At 40.4% G+C, this 22,050-nt stretch overlaps 1 protein-coding gene across 2 annotated transcripts in view; it reads right to left on the bottom strand.

Annotated features, from left to right (window-relative positions):
* frmpd3 (FERM and PDZ domain containing 3) overlaps nt 1-21,634 on the bottom strand; it is a 44,171-nt gene extending 22,537 nt beyond the window's left edge. For both annotated transcript variants that reach the window (XM_079352080.1, XM_079352081.1), the window contains exon 1: nt 21,525-21,634. The gene's annotated coding sequence lies outside the window, so the exon portion shown is untranslated. The remainder of the gene's footprint in view (nt 1-21,524) is intronic.
* Nucleotides 21,635-22,050: the final 416 nt, after the last annotated feature.

Genomic DNA, 22,050 nt, shown 5'->3' with positions numbered 1-22,050 from the left:
TGAATATTTGGTCATCTTTATGCAGATTAATGTGTGTTCTACGTTAACACTGACTTCACTACCAATTGTATGGAGAAATATCGTGGCAAATCAGTCAGTTGTAACACCATTTTTAGACTACTGTTTAAGACAATCATATCAGCACTGTTTGCTTGATAGGACTCCTCAGAAGTTCCACTCATCCAAATATAAGTATAGTAGTGTTTACTAAAAATGACCACAGCACACTACACATCCAACTCTGCCCAATCAATCACTCTTTGAGATCAAGAAAGCCAAACGTGCCAATTACTTTTGGAAAGTTTTGATTGATTTAAACTCACAGAGGACAAAATGTTATCACAAAATGATCTTATTTTCTTCTGCCCAGATTTTATTTATTTTCTCCACAAGCTGTTATTGTCTAGGAGACAGCAATAGTGGTGAAATAGAATCTGAAAAAGTGAATGGGGTTTGGAGTGTGCGTGACTTTTTTAGAATGAAGTTCACAACCTTTAGGAGTATATACAGCACACAATTTCCCAGTCCTCTCCGAAGAGCAACATCAAAAGCGAACGTGGAAAATAAATTCTCGTCCAGAGTTGGATTTATGTGGAAGCTGTGGCTTTGTGAAAGGACCAGTCTGAATAATGCAATGGTTTGTCCATTCTGGGCTTCTGCAGAAACGTATCTGAATTACATTAAAAAAAAAAAAAACCAAAAAACCATGAGGATCGTGCCAATCTTCATCTGTTGATGTAATTGGCACATTCAAGTATATGGTTCTTATTTTTAGATAATGATTTACTAATTAAACAAATACCATTGTACCATGATGTTGAATACACTGGTCCATAACCACACTGACATGCTGTATTTCAATAAGGAATCTCTATCCCACTCTCTCTCTCTCCTCGCTGAGTCACTCTGCCCTTCTTGAGCAGCGTGACCAAGACAAATGAAGATGGATGGTCGTGGACAGGCTTTATGATGCTACGCCCTTCGATGTTATCGGAACAGAATAACAGATTTATTTAAGAATGTAACACATTAGTGATTAATGCATGTACGTGGACTCAACGTTTTATCTATTGGGTACATGTTTGAAAGCTGAGATAAATAGTGCCCCGGAAAGCACTGACCATTCAGACATTTCATAAAACTTAATAGACACCCAGTTTATGTACGGGTGAAATGTCATCCAGCACATTCAGATCTGAAAATGATGAAAAAGCAACATCTGCTTCTACTGCCTGTCTCGGCAGTGCGCAGCCTGGCAGCCTAGCCTGTGAGCCTGAGCTCAGGGGCAACAAACCCTCACAGCTGTGTCTGCGGTCATATGTAAGATGACGGCCAATGGAGGCCCGCCTCAGTTGTAAGTGATGATTTTTGTGTATCTTCAGGCGTAACAGCAAAAAGTGAACTTTTCTGACATTATTTTATCGGTAAACATTTTGCAATTGGTATCTTTGCAGAGCAGTAGAAACATTTATGCATCTACGTACGTGTTTTCAAATAGTTTTTTCCACAATGTTAGCTCCATATGTGAAGTCTTACTTTGTTCCATCTGAGTGGATTTGGCTGACCTGCTGTCCTTGGGCTCAGTTGCTCCTCTGATGCCCTTACTACATTATAAGTGTGATCATTGCACAACATGACATCCATCACAACATGGAAATGATACCCTTCCTGCAGACCAGCACAACCTCACCACAACCTCTCTGCTTCAGGGGAGCCATAGTGTCAGCCAAGAGATTTACTGTGACTTGACCAAAGGTTAGAGTGTATCAACTTGTCCTCCTTCAGTTTGTGGAGGGAATCAGTTGATATTGTTGCATTCATTGTCTTTTTTGTTTTGTTTGCCAAACATTTCATGCCTCTGAAGGGATGTATATGAGTTTGAAAGTGAATAAGAAACTTTATATGAGAATGCTTTGACAAGATGTACTTACTAAATATTGTATCCATTTTTAAAAATTATCAGCAGATTAGTTTAAAGTGAAAATAAATGCTGGCTGGCTGCATCAAATCAAACTGTTGACTCCCAAAAACACATGGTGACTGTGAGTAATAAAATACCTTCAGCCTAATTTGGTCACCACAGGCTACCGTGAGCCAGCTGTTGTTGATCATTGGCACTGTCCCTGAGCTATAAGGAGCGTGTGTGTGCGTGTGCGTGTGTGTGTGTGTGTGTGTGTGTCTCTCGAATACAAAAATCCAGCCCTACATTAAGCCGTACAAGCATTTCTCTTCTGCTGTTTTGATTCGATTTAAATTCTGTTCACTTCTGCCGAGCTACACCATTAACATTGACCGTCAGGCCACCACTCAGCACAGAGCACGTCTCGCTGTGACAAAGTTTGTCTGACAGCAGGTTTCTCCTTCAGCCAGAGTCAGTTAAAACATAGATTTGCTTTAAAGACCTTGAGTCCGCTTCATTTAGTTTCAATCAATACCCCAGCATTCTTGCTGGCACTCAGCCGGACAGACAGATATATATATGGAGAGGGGTGACAGCGAGCAGTGATGGATAAGCAGAGGAGAGATGGGTGGAGGATGTTAGGCAAACAGATGTTCAGCTGTGACACTCTCTGCGGGTCACTGAGCAGGATTCTGGTTGATAAAGAAGGTGGGATGAGGTTAAGAAATGCAGCTCATCCATGTAATAGCTTGTTACGATTTTACCTCACTCCAGTGCAATAAAGAGCACTTTTATAGAGGGCAGGGGGGGCACGCTTTAATGCTGTGTAGAGATTGCGACACCTCTGTAGAGGTCATAAATATTAAAGCAAACATGACGGTGCTGTCCAATGAAAGCCAAAACAGTGTCATCTTGCTTTTTTTCCTTTGCACTGCAACCATACGTTCTCTTTCAGAGTCATCTTCCCAGCTGCAAAGACTACATGTAGGCCTCACATACCGTACCATGATTAGTATTTTAATCACCTGTTTTCACTCACGATGACCAATTTGACATCAAATCAAGCACGTTTTGCCACGCTCATGCAACGTTATGCAGTCCTGTGTTTCTTGTCCATCGCAATGGCGTCAACGTTCCTGCAATGAGGAAGAGGTTTTATTGATAGGAGGGTGGAGTAGGCTGGGTGTCGAGCTCCAGCTTCATAGCACTTTGGTTAGGCAAATATCACAGAGGCAATCTTCTTAACCGTCCACGTGGGCCCACTTAGACCCATAAATGAAATGACACACTGGTCATCAGCCGATGGTAAATAAAGCCACTCTGTAGGATGAGTTCATTGGATTTGTTGCTCGTTTTCACAATGAACAAGCATTAAAAAGAAATGAAAAAGGATATAATCTGACAAAATGCTGAAATATTGAAACAAGGAGTTATTAAATCATTTGCTTACACGTTAACTCCCAATCTATTTGATATATACACAAACAGTTTTTTTTTTGTCTGTCTGTGTACAGCCTCTCACTACAGCTCTAACCAGCAAATCTTTTCATTACGGTTCAGTGTTGTTTAAAAAGGAATCCAGAATGGGCTTATATTCCGAACAGAGCCACAGTGCTGTAGATGAGGAATATGGGAAAATGAAATATAAAAGCAGCCATGAGGAATATTTTTAAGTGAAAGAGCGGTGCGGTGGGAAAGTCGGCTGCACAGATCAGTAAGCTTCCCCCAGATAGCAGGGAGATGGAGTTTCCCCGGCTGGTTATTTTGAATCTATGTTCTCAGCCTGGGGACGTCACACTTGACTACATTTGATTCATCAGTCAGGAGCTGAGAGTCAGGTTTGCATGGCATTATTCTCTCCCCAAAATACACCAACCGGCCTTGCAAGACTCTGAAATCTGCATTGTTAGGATTGATGCTGATCTGACTTGCATACCTAATAGACTTCTTGTTAGTCACAAGAACAAACTTTCCGGGATGCATAACTACTGCAAATAAGTTTAAGTGAAGTGAGTGAGTGTGGCAAAAGTATCACCAAAGGCTACTTTGATACACCTGACCTTTACAATAGAAATCCACCTCCTTCACGCCGTGTTCTCTAAAAGAGACCATGAGCTCGCTTTGGCTTTGGTTTTTCCATACAAAGTGAAAATGGTATGTTTAGCCACTTGGATCCACCAGCCAGCCAGCTAGCAGTCAGATACACACCAGCTGGATACCCACAGCTGAAAACAGCGAGGCAGAGTGGCCGTGACAGCAGCAGCGCGGCACTGTCTCTCTCCTGTCACCCTTCAGTGAAGCATGCAGCTCTCAGCAGCTCGCCTGACAGCCGAGCGGCACAGAGTGGCACTCATTCTCTCCCAAATACAGTACGGCTGCCCCCCTCCTCCTATAGCTGCCACCCATACGATATCAACCCCCCTCCCACTATCCACCCACCTGGGCCTCCCAACTCCGCCCATTTGTGTGTGCACATGGAGTGGTCTCCTAGAGCAGTGTACAGTCACCCCCCCCCCCCCCCCCCCACACACACACACACACACAACTTGTATATGCTACAGTAGTTCTTCTGACTAATGTGCTAGAAGACAAACTTCCTGACTCAGACACATAAAAAAAACAAAAAACTCTTTCTTTCTTTCTGCCTCTTTAATGACATCATGCACGGAAGTGACAGACTCTATTCTCCTGCAGAAAAAAAAGCTGGAGAACGAATGTTCATCCCCTTTGCTGTGTCAACATTGAAAACGGCAGTTCTGCTCGTATCTGTTCTTAAACATATCAGATTAATCAGAATTTTGACATCTTCACAGCATGACATTATTGGCAACTGTCGTTGATCTCGATCATTCTGAACGTCATACCTCCCAGATTCAAACGTAAGATCTGGTCCTGTACTGCAGCATGTTGGTCCACATGCCAAGGTTCAGACGACAGTGAGAGGCGGATTTGTAACCCAGCTGCCCTCGTTTCTCAGTCTGGCATTTCTTTCCCGTCCTATCTCTCTTTCTCTTCTTCCACCGACTTATCTAGTGCTGGTATGTTTTAGTGGCTGTGCACAGAATACCAAGTGGCTGTGTAATTATCTGGCCTGCTGAGCTGCCGTGCCTCTACTGTCTGCCTGCTCGAGTTCAGCCAGGACCCACTCGTCCCCCCGCCGCAGATTGGACCAATGTCCATCGCTCTGCAGCACTTGTGTTGCTTTTGTTCTCTTTGATGTTTTCTCGGTTTTTTTTGCCTTACTTTTTTTCAGTGATGGACAGTAATGGAGTAAATGAACCTGATTGCTGATGAGTGTGAGAGGAAACGTATAACTTTTACTCCTCCACATTTTTCTATGAAAGATCCTGATATTCATTGCTTTTGCTCTGAACTCATCTGAATGTTCTTGTCTTTTCTCAAATCTGATCCAACAGACCAACTGTTTTAAAGCTGTTTGTGTTTTTTCTCAGTGGTGTTGCCGTACCTGTGATTATCGAACGAAGAGCGAGCGTCACTCAGATCAGGCATAACTCATTTAGTGGTATTAATGATGTGAAATTGTGAATAATTCTCACTGAGTAAAACCTGGCTGACATTTTCCCTGGTCATCAGGTATTTTCGTTTGTTCCTTTTAATTTGCTTTTAGAGAAACATCTGCAAATCTGTAGCATGTGAGTTTAAACAGGAGATTCTTTTTTTCTAACTAACTTGATGTGGCAAAATGCACACCCATCTATTCTTGACTGCACTCAAGCACTGTGAAAATCCAACAACGTTTTGAGACATTTTGTTGAAAGCAGTTTGAATGCTACTCGAGTTAATACTCGAGTACTTTTACTCAAGGAATAATCGGATGGAACAACTGTCCCCTGAATGGGAGTAACTCTTGACCAGGATTATCTAAAATCTAACTCCTAAGTCATAAAGTCATGTTATCAGCTGATTTCCTGACATTGAGTCTTTTTTTTAGCTTAACATGCACTGTGGCTGCAGGGTTGTTCTTTTTTAAATCATCTTCAACATCTGTCCAACTTTTTGTCAGTTACAAATGCAGTTAAGTTCCATGATTTGTTATTCGATTGTTTCAGAAGTCCAATATGTATTTCAACATAAATCTTCAGATTTGACGATGTGCATCAAGAGCTATATTTCCAATGAAGTGATCTGCTTGGTTGTCTGCTGGAGTGATTGCTTGCTTCCAGATTATAGTCCAACATGTTTGGCTCCAAAAACACTTTGCCCCACAACACCCATCCAACTTCGTCTTTGCTTTGACATGAAGCCGAAGTTTTGACAGCAACAAATTTTCTTTTAAGGAGAATGATGGATAAGCCAATTTTGTGCTTCTCTGAATTCCCCGAGTTTTATAATTGTACTCTGTGATCCTGCCATTGTGTGAGGACATGGGTCAAATGTCATAACATGGCTTTTTTTAATTTTTATCTTTAGGTATGTTTACTGCGTGTGTAGCTGCTTTTTTTTTGTTTTGCCCTTGGACAGTACGACGCTCGAACACTTCACACAGGATACATGATGGGACCTGTTCTTTAGTGTTACATCATTGCCAATATTTCCAGTGCATTTACATTTCCTCCATTATCTATAGATGTTTGTCCATGCTATTAGGATGTACAGCATACACAGTGTTTCTCAAAGAATGACTCTGCAATCAAGGTGGCAGCTTTATTAGTTTCAGTCACACACACACACACACACACACACACACGCAGCAGCAGCTTGTCCAGCGCTGCCTCATATCTGAAGGTGAGTGTCTTGTGGCTTTTGCTGTGGTTTATAGAAGCTCACGTTGTTACTTGTGCTTTGGTCCATATTCACAGCTGCTTATGTGTGTGTGTGGAGGCTTATTGTTGTTTATGACTTAGTGTACGGCACCGGCCATCAATTTAGTCTCTGTGTGCAAAACACTAGTTAACTTAACTCTTCTGAGTTTGGGGTGTTGAAGAGTTGGTTGGTTTGATTACGAGCTGGGCTGTAAAAATTGAATGAGCATCTCTAAAGTCACCCTTTTTCAGTAAGACAGAAATAAAAGTGACTTAAAACTAATGTGAGAAGTTTCGAACGTGTTACGAAACAGACAGAAATCATGATGCCTCTCTATGACCCAGCAATCCAATCCAACTCAATCCAGCTTCATTTATAGAGCACCAGTTTAAAAACCTCATTATTCACCAAAGTGCTTTACAGTCCACAAAACGAGTGGTTGCAAATAATCATAAAAAAACATCATAAAAGGAAATAAAAATGTAAGAAGTAGATAAAATCGTGGAAGCAGGTCTTTTTCCAAAAGAGGCACAATTTTGTTCGCCGACGGCATCACGTTCAACACAAACACAAAGTTCCTCACAGTAGCTTTAAGATTCAACGCCTGCATAAGTTTAAAAACATTTGCCCACACAAACAAGAGACAATCTGATGAAACCTGGAAGCTTCCCTTTAATTACAGACTTACTGGTCGCGGATCCAATTTTGTGATAAGGCAAAGGTACGCAAGAAAAGCTGTTTGTGTTGTTTTTTAAATTTATAGTTTGATCATTTATTATCTTAAATTAAAACGCCAAGGGATGTCTAGAGGAATTTTATCATTTTGTTTTCATCCCAGTTTCTTGGCCATCATGCTTTGATACATTGTTCTATTTTATCTCCCATATGAGCGTCAAACAAACACCGCTGCATCACAGCTGCTTAATGAAGGAGATTGTATCTGCTCTAAAGATTTTAATCTTCTGGCTTTGATTTGACGAGATGGTCCAGGGACTTTGTGACACTCCATAATATGCTGTGTGCAGCTCAGACCCTCAGTGTGCAGGAAATGAATATATATGCTTGGCTGCTCTTGGTGCTTTAATCCGTTAAATGCACCCTGGGCCAACGAGAGTAGAGAGGAATATGTGGCCTGTGATGGTGCACATATCTAAAAGAGCCTGAGTATTGCTTTGAAGCAGAACCACTGACTGCACACAATTCCTGTAGCAGTTGTCATGAGCAATTTGCATGGAAGCATTAGTGTAGGTGTTCAATATTTGTTGATATCTTTATAAAGAGCAAATTAGTACACCAAATGAATTTCTTTTGAGCTTTAGTTGTAATCATTCTGCAGAACAAGGGATGCAAATTGGCACATTGTCAAGACTGATAAAATGTGTATTTTTATTATTAATTTCATTATCATAAAAGAGCTTGACCAGCTAAGTTTATGGAGAGAAGGTTGGAGTTCCCCCTAAAGGTGGATTAATTTAAAACATAAGTGGAGAAAACCTGAGTCAGCTTTCACATTCCAGTCAAATCTTAGATCGTCTTCTTTTGCACTGTGAAGGTCAGTAAAGAGCATTGGCATGTCAGGCTACAAACGTTACAGTCCAAGTCTCAAAATTATCCTTTAATGTTCTAGAGGGTTTTACTAAGAGCCAAATCATCCTCAGAGGTCAGATGCACTGATTTAAGCAGCTACAGACATTGTACCCGTTTCTTTAATTTATGTAGAATAGCGTTGTGGCTAACTTCTTAGAATCATTTCTGTATTTGCTGTTTCTCCTTGTCACCCATCTTACCAATGGTTCCTGTTGTTAAAAGTCCCATATTACACCCTTTTTGGGCTTCAATTATCTTATTGATTAGTCTCCTAAAATACGTTCACAATCACTAATGTTCGAAAAATTGTCTGTTTTCATGTACTGCCGCTCCATACAGGCTCTCTCGTCTGCCTGTGTTTCTAACGCTCAGACTCCCCCACAAAGAGGTTCGTTCGGCTTTGTTCTCGGATATGTCCCGCCCCTTTTACCATATTGAGAATGCTACAGTCCGAGGGGAACTTGTGCTTGCTACCGAGCGTTACATGTGGCTATCGCTACTGCTAACCGGAGGAGGTAAGAGAAAGAGACTTTGAATGTTTGCACATAGATGTGCCTAAACATGCACAAGACACCTGGAAAACATACACACAAGAGCATTTAAAATCAGAAAAGGCATAAGATTGGACCTTTAGGTGAACCTGTGGATGGATGTTTAATCCTGTTGTGGGGTATTGGTGGCCCCCCTGAGCAATGGCTCAATAAGTTGAGATAAATCAGGCAGATACTGTGCACTCTTATCCCTGTTAATGCGCTCCAATCAATAATGTAGCCCACGATCAGCAGCCACAGAGCGATATGGGAGGGGATCATGGTAATCGATCAGAATATGAGGATAATCAAGAAGATTGCAAGTAAAGCTCAGACTAGTCTGTCATATCAAACCTTCTGCAGGACTATTTGAAGGATCGATCAGGAACACAATCTCTGTCGAGAAGAAAGGCATGCACTGCACTGGAGAACAGCTGTGTCATAAGTGAAACAGCTGGAAGAAATGTAAGTCTGTAGCGTCATTTTTCTTTTCCTTTTTTTCCAACATTCACAACTGACAATAAAATTAATCTCGCTATGATAATAAGTTACAAAAGGCTTCATAAAAAATAATTAGCTAATAACTCAACTGGCATTCAATGTGAAATGTTAAATCTTTGTTATGGTGAAAGTCAGAGGAGTCGTGAATGTGCCGAAATTTGTTCACTCGCTGCTGGGGCCTCTCTCATTGAAGGCCCCCCTGGCTCTGTCTCAGCTTATCACCAGAGTCTGTCTTCTCTCCTCCTCAGCATCTTGTGATAGGGTGTGTGCTCAGCCATGCGTGAGAAGTTTGGGAAAGCAACACTGATTGCAAAGTGGTGATGTTGTGACAGGGGCGCTGGGAGGTTAGTGCAATGCCGCGTCTGTTTACGTGTATTTGGTTGCGGAAGAGAAGACAGAGAGAAACGGAGGGGAAGTCGGGATTCGGAAAGGGGGTGAATGAGATGACCTTGGTTTTATTGGGAAGAAATGTAAGAAATCTTGCGTGGAATATAGTTTGGACAGGAATTAAATTAGAGCCTGCGGAGCCAGGGTTTGTCTGCAGGCATGTGAGCTCATGCCGAAAGTTTTTACTCTGAGCTCAGGACAAGCAAACGACTGGTTGCGTCCAGATAATTAACAGCTGTGAGTTGTGATATATGTGACTTTATACACAAACATTCAAAGCCTTGGTTAAGCTGCTTTACTGAGCCCAACCAAATAGGGCACAAACAGTGGAGTATCAGAGTATGTGCTTTTATGAAACAGTCAAGGTAGGTTAAGTACAACAGAAAAGACAGATTGACAAAATAAAAGGAGCGGTATGTGATGTGAATGAAGGTAATTATCACCGGAGTAAGAAGGTGAAAGGCCTTAAAACTATGGAGTGAAGAAAAAAGAGTGACGCAATCTCAGTGATATCACTCACTGGTTTCGAAAGAAGCACAACAATGACAGTTGTCATCTTGGAAACGCTGAAGTCAGATCAGCCATGCTCCTTATTATGCAAGTCCATGCATCATTCTTAGCCGTTGAGTAAGTGCATTAAAAATTTAGAATTCGAGACCAAAAAACCGGTTCTGACTGTAAAAAGGTTTTAATATGGGCTCTGATGGGGATTGTTTTTGCCTTCGAGGTCAGCTTCAAGGGGACACTCCAGGAACTGCAGTTTTTTTTTGCTCTTCCATATTGGCTTCATTTTTTCAACAATGGAGGTTGCTGCGTGGTATAAATCAGAAAAGAAGGCGAACCTGTCAGCACCCTTTGTGCAGTTTTCCTGTTACAAACTTAACAAATGTACCGAGGCTTGTATGCTTCAGACAAAATTGTTTGTTTTTCAGGCTTTTCATCTTCAAAGCCACAACTTTCCTACTCTCATCTTTCCTCAGCGGGGACAAACACGTTGGAAGTCAGACATTTTCTTTTTTTTTTTTCATGTGCTTAATTTTTGTCGCACGTAGGGAGAAAATTCATCCATTGGCAAAGCACTTAAGTGTGCACATTCCACTTTATTTCCACATCATAGTTTTAGGATTTGTGCTGCGACACGGGAGGGATGTTTCATGCGATGGACTTGTGTAGTCAGACGGTGAGGAGGCAGGTGCTGGGCGCTGATATGTTTCTTATCTTCGAGCTGCCTTCTCGGCTCATCACAGTCTGGAGCACGTCATGCACACACACGCACACACTCACGCACACACACACACACACGCACACACACGCTGAGTGTGATTTAGTGGCTGATCAGGTAGAAGAAGGGGGAAAGGAGGGCACACAAGAATAAACAGCAACTGTCTGTGTTTCAACAGTTGATTCCCAGCTAGAGTTTTTGTATTTCCAACAATGACACAAATTCTGGAGTTTATATTTGGGATAACAAAATCATAAATTACACCCTCGCTATATCTACAGAGCCCTTCTCTCACACTATCTTATTAAAAGAGGATGGCCAAGTGCTCCATTACTCACACAGCATTTAACTTAAAAGCCATAACCAAGAGAAGGGACTGGAAGCAGAGCCAGAAGCGCTGAGGTGACATTTGTGATTTTAAAGATGAGCGTAGCGTGTACTTAATTAAGAAGTGTCTTGGGACCTCAGCCACTCTCCTTTTCACTGTTCCCTCGGAAAGCTTATTTCATGCTCCAGAAGGCCTTAACATGACACACGTGCACAGACGTATGCATGTGTGTGTGTCTGTGTGCCTTTCTGAGGCATGCTCAAATCAATGAATCCCAGATGGAAAGTATTCAAGCGTGTATATTTTTACTGACTTTTTAAATGGCTTTATTACGTATAGCCTCAGCGGTTGTTGTTGGAGACAAACAGAAGCACAAACTCGTGACATTTTCTTGTTTTTGGGTCATTTATTTAAATCAAAACCATAATGCTATCTTAATCTTTTGGTAGCAATACTAGCAACTATACTTTTTATATTTGTTCACAATTAATCTACACATAGTTTTTCTGTGCCAAATATTTGTTAATTTAAGATGACCTGAAGCAAACCCAACTGTCCAAAACCCAAATATAGTCCATTTACTATCTTTACCCCCTTTAACACATGCACTCCTGGACTTGTCAGTACATGACTCAGAGTGGTTGCTTGTTAGGGCACAATTATCTAACCGGATCACTTGAATAAACTTTTGTACAGACCCACTGTTTGAAACCTGTCTCATGATCGATTGAGCTGAACAGGACACTTTATGTATCACCCAAAGTAGACGACTGAGGTTGGACACAATGGGTTGAACTGTAGGCCTCCATGTGGTTATGATGCTTAATACTCTTTCTTCTTGCCTGTACTATATATTGCCATTCACTCTTGCAGTGAGACACATACCTCTAAGAACATACATAACCTATAGTGTAAAGCAGTGAGTCCTAATCTTCCAATCTTGCCAACCTTGGCAAGATTGGAAACAAATCACTTCAATCTTGCACATCATTTTTCTGTTAGCTAATCTAGTTTATCTGTTCTGGTGGCACAGGTTGGATGCACATTGGTTACACACTCATATTTGTAGGCTGTAAATCAACATTAAGCTTTCTGTCATTATTTAGAGAAAAAAAGCCTCTTACTGTACATCTTCCTTCAAATACCTGTACACTCAGTAGGTTTTAATCTTCATATATCTCAGCTCTATGATCACCATAGCAACTTGTGGAACAGAGGATTGTCGGTATAAGGCAGCTGTAAGCCTGAGGGCCGAGGAACGAGGAATAGTTGTGAGTAAGCTGGTGCATGGTGTGAACCCCCGAGACTACATGTAGCGCTGCTTCCACACCATTTTCTCAGTTGTAGCTGCTGCTCTCTCTCCGCCCGCTCTCTCTCTCCGCCCGCTCTCTCTCTCTCTCTCTCTCTCTCTCTCTTTCTCTCTCTCTCTCTTTCTCTCTCTCTTCTACATACCTTGAGGCTTACATCAGTCAATTCTTTGTATGTCATTAAATTCAGAGTTGAACATTAAAATGCTAATGGAATTTATTTCATTGATTTAGGATTTGTACAAAGCTTCTTTATCTAATCAGTTGTTGTATTCACACATGTGTACAAACACACACACACACACTGATGTGTACATGTACTATATCAAGATTAAGACAGTGTGTAAGACGTCCCCTGTTCTACTTGTGTGTGTCTGTGTGTCTAGGGTGCACTCACACTAGCCGTCCGCACTGTGCTGTGATTGGCCCATCCTTCCCTATTCACACTCCTCCATGACAAACCGGGCTGAAGCACGGTTACCTCTTGTATGTAGCGTCGTAATGCAGCACATGCATGGCTTTATGTTATTATGCCTAGTTTACAACAAAGGCAGACTCTAGAAAAAAAATTATGTAGTAGTATGACAGCTACTTTACTGACTTTGAGGGTTATTTGTTGCCAGTTTAATCAGATACATCCATAAATAAAAGAAAAAACATTTAAATAAAAAAAATAAAAAAAAGTCTGCTTCCGCACATTGGAGAGCAACACAGAGAACATGACAGCTACTTTGTGACTTATTTTGAGTCATGTTTAGTCAGATACAGCCAAAACATAAAGTGTACCGTGCTTCGGAGCACTCTGGTCAAATGAACTGGACTTTCAGAGTGAAGCCTGCTGAGGCACTGTCCGGATTGCCCCTGTGATCGCGCCCCCTCTCTCTCTTTTTCTCTCTACTCTATAGCAGTTCAAGAAAATGTGACCACATAGGGTTTGGCTGGTCCAGGGACCATCTGAGCTGTGGATCCCAGAGGCATTTAAAAGAACAGTTCTTTGATGCTCCAATGTAGAATAACTAATTGAACAATTTTGTATTCCTTCTCAAGTTCAAAATGATTCTGTTGGCCCATATGGCTAAACACTTTTGACTGTCAACAGTCTTTTGGTTTCTTAATGCCGGTTTCCAAAGATGCTGTATGCCAAATTCAGATATTATGGCATCAACAGTCCTTATGAAAAACAGAACTGCATTTCATTCTTTAGTCTTTATGCATGCAGCCTGCACTCTGCATTGGAGCCTTTTCTGTTTATTTAAGTCATTGAAACTAAGATATAATTGGCCCAATTGAAGAAGTGCCTGCTTTGGGAAAACAGTTTGTTCTTTCTTTATCACAGAAATACCAGACACAACACAAGCAAAGAAAAAACCCAAAAGGACCATTTAAAGAGATTAAATATAATTGTATTGTAATCTCTTATCTTCAGTTGGGAAAAACTGCATTTTTCTCCTGTTGGCTTGAATAATTACCATAACTTTAACAGAACTCATTACGGCACATGCAAAATATGACTAGAAATGATGTGAAAATAATCATTATCATCAGCCATGTCAAGTCAAATCTTGAATCAGTCAGGGATTTAACATAAATGGGAAATTATGCATCGAGTCTTGTAGGACAAACAATCATGACAAACAACTACAGACTGGAGCCACAAAGAGACTTTGAATCTACTGAGAGTGTCTTTTATAAAGCATTGTGTCTGTAACTAAGCTTAGTGCCTTTGAACTTAAATAATGACAGACAAAAGCTAAGTGAGAGAGAGAGCAAAGTGGAACATAGTTTGACCCAGAGTTGATAAAAAAAATGTTCTTTTCTTTTGCACGTAGTCCTTTAACTATCTGCTTCAGAGCACTTCCCCTGAGGCTTATCATCCCAAATGTTCAAATGTTGGTGCTTCATTGCAAAACTCAAGGGCACTTAATAATGTGTTCGTCTTCACATATTGGTCCCCTAAAAGTCAATATATTAAGTAATTACACTATGCAGTATATCTGTTGGAAATAATTAATGAAATAATCCAAGGAAACATCTTCAACTGCTGCTCTCCCAGTTGGACACAATTCTTTGGAATGTTCAGCATAATTAAACATTACTATGTGATGTCATACAGCCCAGAGTATGTCAACGCAAAAACTTTTAGAATTCAGTCTGGAAGTGTTTGTGTGGAGGAAGATATCCTTTTTTTTTTAAGCACCAATTAATAGTTAAAGAAACGCTGGTGTAAGAGAAAAGACTGAATCCTTTGGTTCAGTGATGAGTTACTGACTCGTGGAGACAGATCTGACTTTGTAGATTCGTAGATTGCTCAAGGGGAAAGTGAAACTCAAACACTTTAGGTCCATTTACAAAACAATCTAAATGGACAATTCAGAGGTGAGACCAAACTTAACAAGGAGAAGGAAGACAATGACGTCAACACTCCAGCCATTAGGGCTATATTTCACTTGTCAAACTCTCATTTCAGCCAATCCATTACCACAATGCCTTTAAGGCCTTTACGTGTATTCCTGTACCAGTACTTTCTTTAGTTGCAAAAGCGGATTGACAAGATGAAACTCTCCGAATACACAATGGCTTCATTAGTGGTCCTCCTCTGTGATTAATTGTAGTGCTGTGTCACCCAGTTTGACAGAGTTGCTCATTGCCAGACAATGTTGTGACAGGAGACGAGCAACATGTTGATGAGTCTGGAGTCTGATCTCACACACTGATGTCAACGTGTTAGACACACACACACACACACACACACACACACACACACACACACACACACACAGCAGCAGCTTGTTTGGCCTGACAAGTACAAATATGGCACAGTAGGTACCCCTCAGCAAGAATAATGTATTCATGTGGCACTGAAGTCAAATAACAAAGAATATGAAAAGTTTCCTCAGGGTGCTGTTAAATGTGGTTAATACGTAAAGATACAATTCAGTATGATATGATACTTTACATCATCAATTTGTAAATGGTATTTTCTTTAAAAAAAGTGAAAACCTTTACATTTCCAAACCTATGTTTGAGATGCACTGATACGTCTTTGGCTGTTTCTAATTTTGTCTAGGTCCTGACCTGCCAATGCCAATGGTTGATTCTAATTTGTTTTCTCTTCAAAGAACTATAAATGAAAGCAAAATCCAGATGGAAATCAAATTTTATCTTCATAATTAAACTTTTTTTTTTTTAATCAAAAAACATCTTCAGGTTACATGACCAGCTCTTATTTTCTCTCAAAGTAACCCTACCTAGAAATGTGGCAAACCCTTTATGCCCTCTACTCTTGTGTATTTTTCTATAACTTATATAAATGAATTAATAAATGAATGAGGCGCCACTGAGCCATTTATCCACGCCCACTTATACCCACATGACAAATGTTACTTTCCTACTGGGATCATCACTAATTCAGAAGCATTAACTTCCTGATGTCAACAGATGGCGCTGTGAATAAGACAGAATTTTTTGGCATGAATGTGTTCAGGGCAGACTCTGTATCGTTCATTACAAATATGGTGATTTTTGAATTCTGCATGGCAGACATAAGAGCATTTTACTGTTCAAAAAACAACAACAACAAAAAAAAACACTTCCTGTCGACATTACAGCCAAGCGATCAGGGTGTTGTTTTTTTAGGTCTTGGCATGATTAATATGTAAAAAAAAACAATTGTGTGTCGAGCCATTTGTCAAACTTTTATTTTACGAAAATACAAAACTATGGAATTTTTCATGAGACCCAATGACCTTGGAAATTTTGTGTTTTCGTTTACATTCAGGTGCTCAAAAATGGTGGCGAAGTCGTGGAAGAATAAAAACACTCCTAAGGGAAACAATATGTTCCTTCGCACTGTCAGTGCTTCAGGCCCTAATGAATAACAACATTATTTTTACAGTCTATGATAACAACACAGAGCCTCCAACACAATACACTAAAAACCAAAATGAATAAATGAACGTCATCATAGTTCCTCACCAAAAATTTGATCCACATAAACTTAAAAGAATTTAAGAATTAGAATTTAAATCATGATCACCAGTCTGTTAGATGATAATAATCATCTAACAGACTGGATGACAGAGAGAACATACGAGCTGCACCAATGCGCCACTGGCAGAGACATACTTTCTGGCAAGAGAAGCGATGGCTGACAAACATTTTTTTTTTTCTTTTTCTGATTCTTTTTCACATTTCCTGGTGGAAACCTCATTTTCACACTGCAGACATGTTGGCTTGTGTGTACGTGTGTGGCTGTTAGTGTTGCTGTGTGCATGGCATGCCTTTGTCTGTATGTGTTATGTAGGTTTTATTCATGCAAAGCTATGCAAAACTTACATTTATGTCTTTAGTGACAAGGTCAATATCGACTATTTAACTGAAACCAAAAATTAGGATTATTGGGCACAGGCCTTGTACCTGAACATTGCCAACGTTGCATGTTGTTTGTTCAAAGTGAAACCTTTTTTATGCAACTGTCTTGGACTCCCTGTGAAAAAAACAAAGTTATCTTATTGGAACTGTTACTGCTACTGCTTTTAAATATTTTAACACAAATAAAAACCAATGTAATTATGTTAGGTAAGTAGCTTATTTAAACCCAAATGGTCTTATTTTCTAATCAAGTACATTTGGTAGATGACTCTCTTCCTTTTTGTTGACTATGTGTGGAAGATGATTGCACTTTTGGCAGTTTCAATATGAACCATTTTATGGCAAATGCCTTATCCAACCAGAACGACTCCACTGAGATTAACAAGAAGTTTTTCGACATGGCCTAAATTCAGTCAGCTTTTTTTTTAAACACGGTCCACCTCTGATCAGCTGATTTCAATCTTAAAGTTCTGCCAGCTGTGATTAGCAACCACAGTGTCTGCTTCAGTATTTAGCACAGTTCTTTATATCAACATGTCGGCACTGGCTCAGCTGTGTCAGCAAACGAGCTGGCGTCTTGCTATCTGAACAGGTGAAGAAATACTTCTGAGGGCCCTCAGAGCTTCTCAGCTCAAGGGGCCAAAGATAAGAAAATCCCCGGTGTTTGATGGCTGATAAGTTCACCATCACGGAGCATTCATCCAAAAAAACGCAGAAGAGAAAAAAAAAACAAACCTGTTCCTACTGTACACAAACCGAGGGAGAGAGAAGTAAAGGAGGAGTGTTAGAAGAAAAGATGAGTAAGTGTTAAGAAGTGGTGAAGAACAGAAAGGGCAGAGACATCGGTCAGGGTGTCAAGATAAGAGGAATGTACCAGAGGCTGAGGATCAGTGTGTTGGTTTTGAACTGGTAAACGCTCCCCGCCAGGATATCCAGTCTGGCCTTTGATGGGTTTGCTTGACTCATGCTGGCTCTAACCACTTTGAACAGGGTGTCTGTCTTGCTGCAAAGCTTAGCTCGACAGATTGAGAAAGAAAAGTCAAACTGCAGACCGTTATTTCATCAATTTGATCGATTTCCAGATTTTCAACGATTGAATAAGTGCAGCTAACAACATTAAAATATCTGAAGAGTGAAAAAAAGATCTTCAAATTGAAGGGGATTGCTGTATTTGACTGTGAATTACATGTGTTTTTAATGAAAACCATTAAAAGGTTTAAACCGCCTTAGAGCTGGTCTCTAACCTGCCTTTGGATGGTTAAGCACCGAACCTGGGGAGACAGAGCCTTCTCCATCGCTGCCCCCTCCCTCTGGAACTCACTCCCCAAACCCATCCGTTCCTGCACACACCTCCCAACTTTCAAGACCATGCTCAAAACCCACCTCTATAAACTAGCTTTTAATACTTAACTTCTTCTTTCCCCTCTTCTCTTTCTGTTTCTCTGTCCTTTAATGTTCTTCTACTGTTTTTAACTGTTTACTGTGATTTCTTTTTTACATGTAAAGTGCCTTTGAGCCCTCGTAAAAGCGCTTACAAATTAAAATGTATTATTATTATTAAGTGGTTTAATTTGGTTACCAATTAATGCCAGCGAACTTCGAATGTTGTGTTTCTTTTTGAGTCGTTGTCTGTCAGTCTTTTTCAACCTTCAGTGTTTTCATGCATTCAGTTCTCATTACGAGCTAGCCAACTGATCACAAAGGAACTTTCCAGCAAAAAAGCCTGACTATTCAAACCACACACACACAGAGACATTACTCTCTCTTCCTTCTTGAGATAGCAAAACCTTCCATATGCTTTAGTAGCTGTTTATATTCCCCCCCCTTAGCGGTTCAGAGAATTTCTTTGTTGTTGTCTCTCTATCTATGTTGTCTATCCCCGACACACCAGGTCCTCTGTGGCCTTCTCCACTCAGCCGGTTTGCTCAAATCTCTGTGAAGTGGTGAAGGACGCTGCCCTCTCTCTTCTCCCGCGGTAATACTGAGATTTTTGGAGGAGTGGCACTGTCACAGTGAGAAGCAAAGGCAGCTGTGAAGATAGATAGGAGAAAAAAGCCAGTTGTGTCTTCCACCTTGTCCTTTGAATTACACGTTTTAGCTTTAAGCTGGAAGTCAGCTTGTTGACGTGTCTATCAGTTGATCACTAAAATATCTTAATGTCATTCAGTGGTAAGTAAATCTGGTATATATCTGCACATATTCTTAGTAAAATTAGCCGATTGTGCTAGTCACTGGATATGCTAATAGTGGCCGATTTTATCAGCTGGCCAATTAATCAGTCGGACTCCACTTTCAATAACCACATTTATAATTCTAACATGCTGCATATTAGAGGCGCGTCAACATATCAGTACAGCAATATATCGTCGACCACTTTTTGTAAGATTTCACTTTATAAGTCTACAAATAGTTGGATTGCCTGTGACTATTTGTGCAAAACATCTGAGAAGTACAGCTTCATTTCAAAGAGCAGAGAGATTTGCAAACAAAAGTCCGTCTTTATAGATGTTCTCTCCCTCTGAGTGTGTCTTTGTGTTTGCGTGAATGCACATACGTTGGCTTCTGCATTTCTAAGTGTTTGAGACACTGAGAAGAATAACAAAGGCCGCTGGCTAATCAGAATCAATTCATCACAATGGGCCCTTAAGCTATCAGCGCGCCATCAGCCCTATTCAGACTGACGTTTCACAGCGTAATATTTACGCCCCTGTGACATTTCGCTTTCAATCTTAATGGCGCAGAGGCGTAATGTAGGGACGAAGGGATTGCCCCCTCTGTACCCTCTTTGGAGGCAGTAAGTGGCTTTACAGTGGCGAGACGGGATCCAGGGAGGCAGCAGGGGCTCTGAGCATGTCTGACCGTGAGTGTGTGTGGAGCTCCCACTGCGCCTTGCTCTTTCGCTTTTCTGCAACGCTGTTTAATATGAAAGTACAAGACGTGATGAAGGCCGAGCTTACAGCACTAATGTGAAACGCATGCTGAAAAGGGATGTCCTAAAATACATAGGAGTGAAGTGAAGCCGTGCTAGAAACGCCTGATTTCACAGCTCTACCTCTTTATTTCTTCCTCAAAATAAATGAAAAACATTTTTATTTTTTTTACAAATAGTAGTTGTATTTGTACTTTTTTGTGTGCATAATAGTAAGCAGCAAACGATGATCTGCCAATTAAGGCATGATCAATAAGTGAAATAAAAATGTGTAACTTTTTTTTGTATATCCAGTCTCCCCTGCACATTTTGTGTTTTTACTTCTAACAGAGAAAAATGTCTGTAAAAATTTTCACGAACAAACTCAATTCAGAAGCAGGTCATTTATTAGTTAAAAAGCTAAATTAAAGTCAATGCGGCATGTTTAAATGATTCTGCAGCACTCAACATCTGACCATGTTACTTCAGGAACAACGAAAAGATCTTTTTTTTTTCTTTTTGTTTGACAGGTCTTACCATAAGTTAACAATCTAATTATCTCACAAATATGTTGTAAATATCATCTCAACACGCGACCAGCTCTCAGCGGAGGAAGAAGACACACAGCAGTTTCCCCCTGATTCTGACCTATATGCATGCTGTGACAAAATCCGTGGCAATGATTCAGCAAGCATAAAGAGCCACCTCGCCGACACACTACGGGGTTTACGAGTTGATAATAATGTTAAAGCGCTGCAGGGATAAACAACATGTTTTTAAGGGTTGTGTGAACCGGTCTTTCGTTCTGTACGTTGCGTTTGGAAGAATTTTGCGTGACTTGACAAGTAGGCTACGACATTTCATCGGAACAAAATAGTGTTTGTGCTGAAAGAATTCTTCAAGTTATCTAATTACACAATAAGCTTAAATTAATCATCCGAAAAATGAGGTAAAGCTCGTACAATAAAATTCTCCACAATTGGTTATGACTGCAGCAGTTTTTTTATTTTATTTTATTCCTGTGTTGACTGCAGTCAATTTCTCCGCAGCATTATTAAACTCCCTCACACACATCCTCTTATGGCCATTGGCGGATGAACCTGACTATAACAGAGAAGCCACCGCTCTGCATCAGCTTTGTACTCACTGGCACGGAATCAATGCAGAATTGCAGATGTTAGCAAAAGCTGCAGAGGACACAAACACACACGCACACACACGCACACACACACACACACTACTGCTGCATGTTCACACTGTTTCTGCAACATCATGACAACACAGGGTGCTCAACATGACAGAGTTCATGACCTTTACCGGGGAATATCCCGTGTTTCTTGAGGAAAAGTGAGAAGGTGAGAGGGTAAAGCAGTGGGATTAATTAGGCGTGACTCATTTGGTTCAGCCTGTTGAAGCAGAATGATTAGTCAGTCAGAAAAAGGTTATGCGTTGAAGCAAAATTTTACTCTCTTTTGCCTATGGCTCACATTAATAAAAGATTGAGTATTTAATCCTTGCGAGATTAGGTTTTATCTCTTTGTGAGCTCAAACTGAAATGGAAAGAGTTAGAAATCATTTCCGTCACACGTTTCATTATCTGTCCCTTTAGCTTTCAACTAGTCGCTTACAGTGTGATAACACCACAGGGATTCTTTAGCAGTCTTACACACATTTCTGTTCATAAAACACAGAAAAAAAAGAAGTAGAAAGTGTACTTACGATATTAAAAGGCTGACTGGTTGACAGGAGGTGTTTTTTTATTTTTTTTGAATCAGGGATCTCCCACAAACACTCACGCACACACAGAAGCGTCTGGTCGGCGGTGTGTGTCCCTGTTGAGAGACACAGGGGCAGAAAAGACTTAAACATGTTCCTCTGTGACAGAGAAAGAAGAACCCATATGATCAAATTTAGAATAATGTATGAACATGTTTGATGAATAGATTCAAACATACATGAACATGATTAAGAGGTCTGTGGGTGTGTGTAATGGTCTCACAGGTGTTCTTACGACTTGGATATTGTCACACTTTTTCTTGCTTGAGCTTGAGTTCGAATCCATCAGCAACAAGAGGATCATTGTTCATTTGGTCAGTTCATGACGAGCTCAAACTATGAGTTCCGACGTGAAGCAGCAAAATAGACGCGCTTTATTGATGCTTTATAAATATTTATGACACATAAAGAGACAGCTGTTCTCTAAATGTCCTCTGTGCTGCCATTTTTTTAATGTGCAATTTAGATA

This window comes from Symphodus melops (assembly GCF_947650265.1).
Source record: "Symphodus melops genome assembly, chromosome: 9".
Classification (NCBI taxonomy): domain Eukaryota; kingdom Metazoa; phylum Chordata; class Actinopteri; order Labriformes; family Labridae; genus Symphodus; species Symphodus melops.
This window is presented reverse-complemented; position numbering and strand designations above follow the sequence as displayed.